Below are 11,371 nucleotides of genomic sequence, written 5' to 3' on the forward strand. Positions count from 1 at the left end.
GCACCCATGGCCTGAGCGCGAGGAAGCATGTTCTCTCTCTCTCTCTCTCTCTAGTCAATAGCATGCCTACAGACAAACGATAGAGAGAGAGAGAGAATTATGAAAAAGAAATGCAGCTTCAACTCCAACACGACCGCAAATGAGAGAGATTTTGTGTGCACAGACAAACGAGAAAGACATAAATTCTATGCTTGCATCCAGATTCCAGAGGCTCCTCGAGCCCTCACCATCACTAGTTGTGTGTAGAGCTCACTGCCTCTGTCTCACCGCGTACCATCTCCCTCTCGGCTCTGCTATTTGCTGACAATACACACACTAAAGCTAATTCCCTCCTTCTCGCGGCACAATAGCATTTGACCAGCTCTGAACTCATTGTTGATTCATGAGGGCACACACACTTCAACCGCTTTGGTCCTCCTCGTAGTGCACTTCGCTCTTTGCAACCTCATCCATGCACCAAGCAATCTCAGCCAACCTACCATCCCTCACACAGTTCACCTGCAAGACTGCAGAGGGAGGCCCTGGCAATGAAAACACAACAAAAAGAAAAAGTCTGTCTCTCTCTCTCTCTCTCGCCTTGTTCTATGGTTCAGGAAAAAAATCAATCCCCCTCTGCGGGCTCCTACTTCGACTGACACATGGCAAGTCTCTCTCTCTCTCTCTCTCTCTCTCTCTCTCTCTCTATGTCTCATATCCCCAATTTTTTCTCTGCAAACCTCTCCAAGCATCTAGGTACAACCACGTGCAGCCAACTCCTCTCATTTTTACCTTGAACCTTTGGGAGCATCTTTCCAGATTCTCCTTAATTCATCTGCTTTCCAAAATTAGCACGGCCTACTTAAGCAAGACTAATAGTTTTCTTTAACCTCCATATACAAAACATAAGATAACGAGCTCAACCAACTTACAAGTTGCACTATTCATACCAATTGGTATTATTTAAAAAGTATTCATCTAGAAATCTAAACTCTTCAAACAAAGATACAACAGACTACCAAGGACCACCTTAACACTGCGTCTACATGCATATCCAATCATGACACAAGATTCCAATTCATAGGCATGTGTACAATAGGTGAGGCACCTTCATGAATAAAAATGAAGTTATCATACCATTAGACAACATTGTTGTGGTCAGTATTGTTGGGGTATAAAGCCCAATGTGGTCGCCCAGGTAAGTGGGCGGGCTGCCAGGTATGTATACATATTCTTTTGTAAAAACCTAATAAGAACTCACTATGCTCTACACATTACAGCAGAGCGAGTTCACCATATCATCGTGCTCTTCTTCTCGCACTCTCTCTCGCGTCGCACTTCCGCTCGTACTCCTTCAACTGGTATCAGAGCTCAGATCGAGGCTCGGGGCAACACTGCAGGAGGCTAGAGTCACCAACTCAGATTGGAGTGAAATTCGACAGGCGAAGACACGGCTCTAAAGCTCGTTGTCAGAATTTCATTCTGAGGTCATCTCGGCCACCGTTCGGCTTCGACAAAGGTCTGCGCAGGCCATTTTCGACTACGTGGTCTCGACGGGTGCAGATCCGACTCTGCAAATTTGGGGTTTTCGGCCCACGACTGCAGGTGCTGAGGATATCGACACTCCTAGAGTGTTGATTTGTGGCTGTCTACACATCGAAGGACGGCTCACAGTTCTTGGAGACGTGTCACATACGACACGGGCGTATCTACACACAGACTGTAGGCGACATCCACTAGTTCATCAGGTAGCTTGTGTTTGCTGCTTGATATTTCAGATTTCATCCTGACATTGCAGGTACTTCCACATGGGATGTATTGTCAGAGATGATGTATGTCTATTGAGGGTTTGCTGGCTGTGAGTCACGCAGCAAACAACCGCCGCAGCGGTTACAACATACAGTGGGAAATTTGTGGATGTATGACTTTGTGGGAAGTCTATGTACTGTCAGATTTACTGCAGCCTTTGTTGAGGGTTGAGTGAGGTTTTATTGAGCTGGGGGATTCTCGAATGTTGAGATCCTTTCGGTGATACAGGTCTTGGAGTGATCCCTCGAGCACCCTTAGATAGGTAGCTAGGATGTATTGACTATGATTTAGACAGTTGGGATTGCATCTTTGCTTTACTGCCGTTGAGGCATTGTCACAGTTTATGCTTACAGGACAGTGACAGGACAGTGAGAGACAGTACATGTGCAAGACAGGTTTACCCACAGCTTACAGTGTCAGAGAGACAGTGTTTTTTGAGCTGTTTTTGAGTACACCAGAGCCATTTTACAAAGGAGACTCTGCCGAAATTTATGCAGAATCTAAAGCTTTCTTGGTTCATTTGACAGGTTGATATTGGTTCAGAAGTCAGTTTACAGGGGAAACTCTGCCGAATTTTTCCCAGGAAAGTAAACTACTGTGAAGCGTAGCTATGGCTGGATCACATGACACTGCTCTTTACAATATCAAGAAGCTGGATGGAACCAATTTCCCATTGTGGAAGAAGCAGATTTGGCACGTGTTGGTACAAAAGAAGCAGATAAAACCTATAAAGCTCAAGGGGATAAAACCAGAAGATATGGACGAAGATGAATGGAGCGAAATGGATGAATTGGCACTTTCTACCATCATGTTGACTTTGGCAGAAAGCGTTTACTTCAATGTAGCAAACGAGATGTCGTCTTATCAAGCATGGTTAAAGCTGAGTGATCTTTATGAGAAGCAAAGTGTAGCTTCACAGGTATACTGGCTTAAGAAGCTTGTTGACTTGAAGATGAAAGAAGGGACACCTATGTCCAATCATCTGAATGAATTCAACACAATCTATAGTCAGTTGTCAGCTCAAGGTGTCAAGTTTGATGAACCTGTTAGAGCTATGTTCCTGTTGATCACATTGCCGAAAAGTTGGGACACTTTTCGCACAGCTTTGAGTAATTCTGCACCTCCAGATGGTTTGAACATAGCAGGTGTAGAAGGAAGTCTTCTTACTGAAGAAACCAATAGAAAGACAATGGACAAAGGCAAAGGAACAGCCTTAGTTGTCAGGGGAGGGACCAAAGAAAAGTACAAAGGTGGAAAGAGGAATCAGTCTCGTAGCAAGTCCCGCAATGCTAAAGGCAAGAGTGACATAGAATGCTACCATTGTGGCAAGAAGGGTCACATGAAAAGAGACTGCAGAGAATGGAAAGCAGAAAAAGGCAAAGAGAAAGCTGAAGACCATGGTGAGAAGAACAAGTCCTCAGTGAAGATTAAAGAAATAAATGTGACAAACACTGTTGCAGAGGATGACAGTCTAGTGTTAGGAGACATCTACTTCTTGAAGAATACAATGGACTCAGCTCTTCTTACAGCATCTGATGGAAATGCACTGAGTGACTGGATTATAGACTCAGGGGCATCACTTCATGTGTCTCCAAACAAGGAGTGGTTTACCTCTTATGTGACCACTAAAGATCATGTTCGGCTAGGCAATGGGCAGACATGTGAGATCTTAGGTGTTGGAGATGTTCAATTGAAGTTTCAGAATGGCTCTTCTTTCACGCTGAAGAATGTGAGACATGTTCCCGGAATTACAAAGAGCTTGATCAGCACATGTTTACTTGATGATGCTGGCTACGTCACCACTTTTGGACAGAACATGTCGAAGATATCCAAGGGTTCTATGACAGTAGCACATGGAGTAAAGTCTGGAGGACTTTACATGATTTATGTATCAAATGTCTCTAAAAATGTAATCAATGTAACCGAGCAGCCGAACGTTTCTTTGTGGCATAGCCGGTTAGGACATATGTCCAAGAAGGGAATGGAAATCTTGTCTCGTTCTGGTTATTTGCCTGGCTTTTCATTTAATGATTTTGAATTCTGTGAACATTGTCTGTATGGTAAGAAAACACAGCAGCCACATAAGCATAGAAGCAGTAGAAGAGATACACAGTTGGCACTTGTTCATAGTGATTTGTGTGGACCTATGCCTAACCTATCTCTAGGGGGAGCTTCTTACTTTATGACATTTATAGATGATTACTCGAGGAAAGTATGGGTTTACTTTCTCAAGCACAAGGATGAAGCGTTTAGTGTTTTCAAAACGTTTGTGACACTTGTGGAGAATCAGAGTGGCAAGAAGCTTAAATGCTTACGCAATGACAATGGTGGAGAGTATGTTGCAAAGGCCTTTCAGGACTTTTGTGAGTCAAAAGGTATAAAACGCGAACTTACTGCTCCTTACAATCCTCCTCAAAATGGTGTTGCTTAGAGGATGAATAGGACCATACAAGAGAAGGTCAGAAGTATGTTGTCTAATGCACAGCTGCCAAATGGGTTTTGGGCTGAAGCTGTATCAACAGCTGTTCATCTTGTAAATAGATCTCCTAGCAAGGTTTTGCAGAAGGATTCAGTGCCAGAGATGGTATGGTCAGGCAAAATGCCCTCATACAAGCATCTCAGAGTCTTTGGCTGTGAGGCATATACTCACGTTCCAAAGGAATTTAGGAACAAACTTGAGCCAAAGAGTAGAAAGTGCATCTTTCTAGGCTATGGTAATTCTGGTGAGATGGGGTACAGACTTTGGGATCCCGAATCCAGAAAGGTTGTCCGCAGCACTGATGTTCACTTTAATGAATCCAAATATCATTCTAAACCAGAGAGGGTTGAGGAGATTAGAAGAGTTGTCTTCCAAGAAGATGGACCTGCACGTGCAAGACAAAATGTCAGGGCTCAAGAGGAGCAAGGACAGGATAGAGTGGAACCATAGGTTGTGGCTGAGCCTGAGCCACCTATTGTGCGTAGATCTGGACGTGTCACGCGACCTCCTGATAGGTTTGTTCCATCTATGAACTATGTCATGTTGACTGATTGCAATGAGCCTTCATGTTACAAGGAAGAAGTGCAAATGAAGGACTCCGGGAATTGGCAATTGGCCATGCAGTAAGAGATGACAGCTCTGCATAAAAACAAGACATGGAAGCTAGTTAAATTACCACAGGGCAAAAAGGCTCTACCTTGTAAATGGGTTTACAGGTATAAGATCACCACTCATGATAGTCAACCAAAGTACAAAGCAAGGCTTGTTGCCAAGGGCTTTAAGCGAGAACAAGGCATTGACTTTGATGAAGTCTTCTCTCCAGTGGTCAAGATGACTACATTGAGATGCTTTCTTGCATTGGTTGCCATATTAGATTTGGTGTTGCACCAAATGGATGTCAAGACAACGTTCTTGCATGGTGATTTAGATGTGGAAATTTACATGCAGCAGCCAGAAGGGTTTGTTGAGAAAGGCAAGGAAGATTGGGTATGCCAGTTGTTAAAGAGTCTTTATGGCTTAAAACAATCACCGAGGGCATGGTACCATAAATTCCACAAGTTTATGCTTTCTCAAGGCTACAAACGTAGTGAGTTCGATCACTGTCTATATACAAAGAAGGCTAAGGATGGTAGTTGGCTGATCCTTATTTTGTATGTGGATGACATGTTGATTGCTGGCAAGCACTTGGAAGAAATTTCAGCTTTGAAGTCAAAGATGGCAAAATCGTTTGACATGAAAGACATGGGTGAGGCAAGTCATATACTTTGTATGCGCATTGAGAGAGACATATCAAAGAAGTTGATTTGGTTATCTCAAACAGAGTATATTGACAAGGTTTTGCAACATTTCAATATGGAGAAGGGAAAGGCACTGAGTGTTCCATTGCCACCACATGTGAAACTTAGCAAACAAGATTGTCTTGTGTCTGAGGAAGAACAGGCTGAAATGGATAAGATTCCATATGCGTCTGCAGTGGGTAGTTTGATGTATGCAATGATTGCTACTCGCCTAGACATTGCATTTGCAGTGGGAGTAGTAAGTCGATACATGTCAAACCCAGGCAAGAAACATTGGGAGGCAGTGAAAAGAATATTGAGATACCTGAAAGCTACAAAGAGTATGCGTATATGCTATGGGAGTCAGGAGCTAAGTGTAAAGGGTTTTACAGTCTCAGATTATGTAGGTGACTTAGACAACCGAAGGTCTACGTCAGGGTATGTCTTTACATTGGCTGGTGGAGCAGTATCATGGCGTTCTAGATTACAAGATTGTGTTACTCAGTCTACTACAGAGGCTGAATATGTTGCAGCATCAGAGGCATGCAAAGAATCAATTTGGCTTAATCGACTAGTAACAGATTAGGGAATCAAAGAAGAGATGCATGTGTGATATTGTGATAGTCAAAGTGCTATACAATTGGCTCGCAATCCAGTTTATCACTCAAAGACAAAGCATGTGGATGTGAAGTATCATTTCATCAGGGAAATGCTCGAGGATAAGCAACTTTAGCTTGTCAAAGTTCACACCACAGAAAATCCTGCTGATCTACTTACAAAAGGACTTCCCTCAGAGAGCTTTGTGCATTTTCGCAAGCAGTTAGGTGTAGGGTAGTACATCACTTCTCTACATCTCTTGTATATTAGCTTGTATAGTAGCTTCTCTCACACTTAAAGTACCACATTGGACTTTAAGTGGGAGGTTTTTGGGGTATAAATCCCAATGTGGTCGCCCAGGTAAGTGGGCGGGCCGCCAGGTATGTACACATATTCTTTTGTAAAAACATAATAAGAACTCACTATGCTCTACACATTACAGTAGAGAGAGTTCACCATATCGTCGTGCTCTTCTTCTCGCACTCTCTCTCGCGTCGCACTTCCGCTCGTACTCCTTCAAGTATGGCCCCTATCCTAGAATATCATATATAACAAACCACATTGAGAACCCATGGTACCGAGTAGCACACGGTACAAAAGGACAAAAAGACAGCTGTGAGATGCAACTCATATTGAGGATGCTTCTTCCCCTAAAATCAGTCATTGAAATTTTCAACAATGACAAGATATGTATAAAATCCTTTCTTAATACATAATTCCAAAAGAAACTATATTTGACATTACCCTAGAGAAAATAGAGAAAGTTAAATATACACTATATACTTTGGGGTCGCACTACACTTTTGACAGCCCTTGATGACCTTGTTTATAGCCTCTAGGAAATCTTTCTTTGTTAATCTTCTTCTTGCACAAATAGAAAACATGCCAGCCTTGGTAAAAACACTTCTAGTATCAGCACCTGAAAAAGGGGGGGAAAGACAAAAATAAAAATTATGGTGACCATTCAACACATGAAATTGAACTTAGGGTCTGATCATATGCACTTGTTGAATTGGGGCAAAGACGAGCAAGAGATTCAAAGCAAATGTCTCTTGCAATTCATTGTTCTAGTGTGAATCTTGAAAATCTAGGTTCTACTTTCAAGATTTGACAAAGACAAAATCAACTTTCCTCTCCTATCGGCGTGGTCTTAGCATTGCGAAGTTAAGGATATTAGGTCTATTAAGCAACAAATAGCAGCATTAGAATCACAAAGCACAACAATGATCACTGGTAGAGATTAGGAAGAAAAAATTAGAGAGCCATTTATGGTGTTAGTATGCTAATGACAATGTTGACTGCACAATAGGAATAGAGTAGAGTGTAGATGAAACTAGATTGATTGATTCAACATAGAAGTGTGTACAAGAGAGCTCATTATATAGAGCTAGGCTAGGATTCTCCTCAGACATTATTGATGCTTCATACAAAGTTTCAAAATCAGACTTACAATCTCGGACCTTCACTTTTAGGGGGTTTTTCTAGGCTCATATCTCGTTCAAAAGCCTTTACTATGTCTAGAAACATTCCTCATGGGGTATACTATGACTTGGGCCACTTTTGGCCATGTTACACATGTCATATGCCGCTTAGGATTCCCAATAGACAAGGGGGGATTCTCATGGATAGAAATCATCATGCTTCCAAGGGAAGGTTCACAAAGAAGGCTAGGATCATAGGCCGGAGCCCATTCCCAACAACCCTCCCGTTGGGCTAAGGACTATGGTAGACACTCATTTATTCATTCATTCATTAATTCATATGCCACATAGGCTCTATGCATAAAAGGCTCACTACAACACGCCGTGCAAAAACTGGCGCAGATACCGATGAGACAAAGCTTGTTTTAAAAGTAAAATGCGATGGAATAGGCATCAGAATAGTCGTCGATATCATGTCCTTGGTATATGCTGGAAAATGTACACTATCAGAAAAGCCTATGAAATAATCGTCGGAACACACACTCTAAGATGCACCGGTATTTATTTTAAATATAGCAATGCCTGTTCCGAGGTCGCTACCGACACCTATACCGAATTTTGTACGACGACCAAACCTGTAATTTTTTTTTGGGCAGAGAAGGCTGGGAACTAATGCTGCATGTACTGCAGCAAAAGAATACAGCCCTCTCTGCCCAACGGAAGAGTGCACAAGCAACCACACTCCACCTACAAGTTGATGCTAAAGAGCGAGTGTATACACATTAGCAAAATTGTAAGAAGAACAAAACCACAAAATCAAAATCTTAATCATGACAAGTTCTCAAAAGCATAACCATAACACCGATTCCCAAACCTCTGGCGGCACAACGGCATACAGATTTTATAACCATAATTAAAACGTGATTCAAAAATTGCAAAACCATAAACATAACCAACTTCCCATACCATAACGATTACCGTAACTTGCTTGTCATACCATAACCATAACAACCATACCATCATTGCAAAACCATAACCATAACCATAATCTGATTGCCAAACCATAACCATCACATGATTGCCATACCATCATTGCAAAACCATAACCATAACTTGATTTCCAAACCCTAACCATACCATGATTGCCATACCATCATTGCAAAACCATAACCATAACTTGATTGCCAAATCATGACCAAAAACTCTGTGCCATACCAACCATAACCTCCCATACCATAATTGCAAAACCATAACCATAATCTATTTGTTATACCACAATCATAATTGAAAACGGAATGCAAAACCATAAACATAAGCGTGAAACTGGACATGTATACAATCACCGAGTAAGACTGTATCAAGAAGACCACAGCTACAAAAAAGACTATACCAAGAAGACTATATAAAGATGACCGAGTAAGACTGTATTAAGAAGACGCTCATGGTAAGGCCTCACAGTCAACATCCTCTCCCTTCTCCTGCAAATGGGTCAAAAGGGCCACAAGTCCATGATGATACCCATACTTCTCCTCTCGGTGTGTCAGAAGGCGCTTCACGGTAACTTCCTTCAAAATTATGGTTTAATCATGAGATAAATCTTCAATTAACATATATATTTTCAATGTAAAGCATACATATAATACATACAAACTCATGTCAAAGTGTGTTGTAGCCTCCACTCCCAAGATGTGACGCTTCGCAGACTCCAAATGTGCTTTGGCTGCATCTCTCTGCTCTTGAAATTTGTCAGGATTGTCTCGTGTCTTGTGCAATCCCCACCCACTCCTCTGCGTCCAACCACTCCGGCTTTGGACTGCCGACATTGTACTCGTCTCTTGCCTTTGACCGACAATGTGACATTGTGGCCTTTGCCACACCCAAAATACAGTCATTCAAGACTGCATTGTACCCCTCTGCTGGCATGTACTCTTTGTGAATGGTCTCGACGATGTAACTCTTTATTTCATCGTCAAGATTATCCCAAATTTCTATCATAGAGTGACCAAACTGAACTGTATAGAGCTGCCAAATCCTTTGTTGCATGGCCTTTTTGATCCTATCTACCCCAATAACCCCCATCCCTGCTCTCGTACACCTTTCTAGGATCATGCTCATGTGATCCCCAAGGTGTACGTGGTGTGCCAATTGATGAAATATCTACTGAAGAGAGTGGTGGATGATCTCTCAGTGGTGTGGACGCATCAGTAGAACCACTACCACAACAACCACCACCTCCAGAATGACGCCTACCTCGTCTCGAGGATGAACAACCCATCGGTGTAGGGGGCACACTAGTCCTAGGCGTAGTGGGCACTCGACTGAGGTGTGGGTCCGGTCAGTGTAGGGGCCACACTAGTCCTGGGCGTAGGGTCAACCATAGTAGGTCTAGAGGAACCTGCTGTCCAAAGGTTCTGTGCCATCACGATCTGGTCTTGTGTGAACCGTGTCAAAGAGGAGCCCATTTGATCGGGTGACATGCCGGTCGGAGTGATAGGAAAACTAAAACTAAGAGAGTATGTATCATCGTCATCAGCCATGGATACAGATACACAAATAACACCCACAAAATACGTTAGTTTACAAAAGAAACACTTAATCAATACAAATAACAAATAAATGAAGCTGCAACACAAATGAATGAATCTAAAGTGTATTGTAGACTAATAAAAAGAGTTTTACAAAAGAGTTCCTAGAAAAAATCATTAGGTAATCTCTCATCTTCTATGTAATATATAATGCACCAAGATGTCTATCTCAATCTGTACTTCTGTATCCATCATCAAACTCTACTTCTTTGTTGCTCTCTGCATCAGCTTCAATATTTGACACCTCATCTCTAGATTCAGGCATATGCTCACCACTAACCTCCACATCAAAATCCAAACTTATATCATCCATCGGCCCTGCACTGTGTTCATGAATCACCTCTTTGACCATCCAATCCTTCACACACTTGCTTGCTCCATGGAGCAACTTGGACAACATAGAGATAGCACGGTTTAGACAGATCATTCTCATCATTTTCTCTCCATAGTGGATCTAGTGTGAAGACAACTTGTTCACAATGATGTGGAAGTACGAATGTATCCCGCACATCTATCTACACCCGCCTAGAGTTCACTTGAATCAATCCATTCTTGTCTTTGCACACAGTTGCATTAGGGACGCTGGTAGTAACTTTGAACCACTTCACATCAAAGATAAAAATATCAAACTTTTAAAAGCTAATCTTCAAGATGTCTTGGATGTAGCCAAATTATTCAAGGTGGCTATAAGTCTCTATGTTCTCATCCCTGGTACTACTCCTACTTTCTTGGATGAAGCTTTCCCTAACACCACTGTCGAAAGTGACCCTTTGTTCGTCAATCCGTTGCACTTTGAAGTGTTTCCCATGCAACCACAAAGCTCTATATTTGTGATATTGCAACCACAAAATTAAAACAGACTTAAATTTATTCAAGTAATGTGATCACGTGGAGCTCAAAAATGAAGTTGTGAAAATATATATGCCAATCACAACCCCTTGACATCTCCTCATCCCCTTCAGTAATCAAAAATCCATTCCTCTTTTCCTCTGGGGTTGTCGCATCTAACCACCACCCAGTTGGAAAGTCAGGCAATTTTTGAAGATGATCTAGAAAAGGAAGGTTTCTAGTGGCACGGTTGTGCTTGAATTGCAGGCGATCTGTTAAGCATTGTTGCTTTTCCCCTTGGTACCTCTCTAGACACTTTTCCATCATGTCTGAGTTGAGAAGGAAAAATCTCATCACCTTTCCTCGGATTGTAATGTCCATCTTCTTAATGATGCCTTG

This window comes from Adiantum capillus-veneris, chromosome 18 (genome assembly GCF_014529385.1).
Source record: "Adiantum capillus-veneris isolate H3 chromosome 18, ASM1452938v2, whole genome shotgun sequence".
In the NCBI taxonomy this organism is placed as follows: Eukaryota; Viridiplantae; Streptophyta; class Polypodiopsida; order Polypodiales; family Pteridaceae; genus Adiantum; species Adiantum capillus-veneris.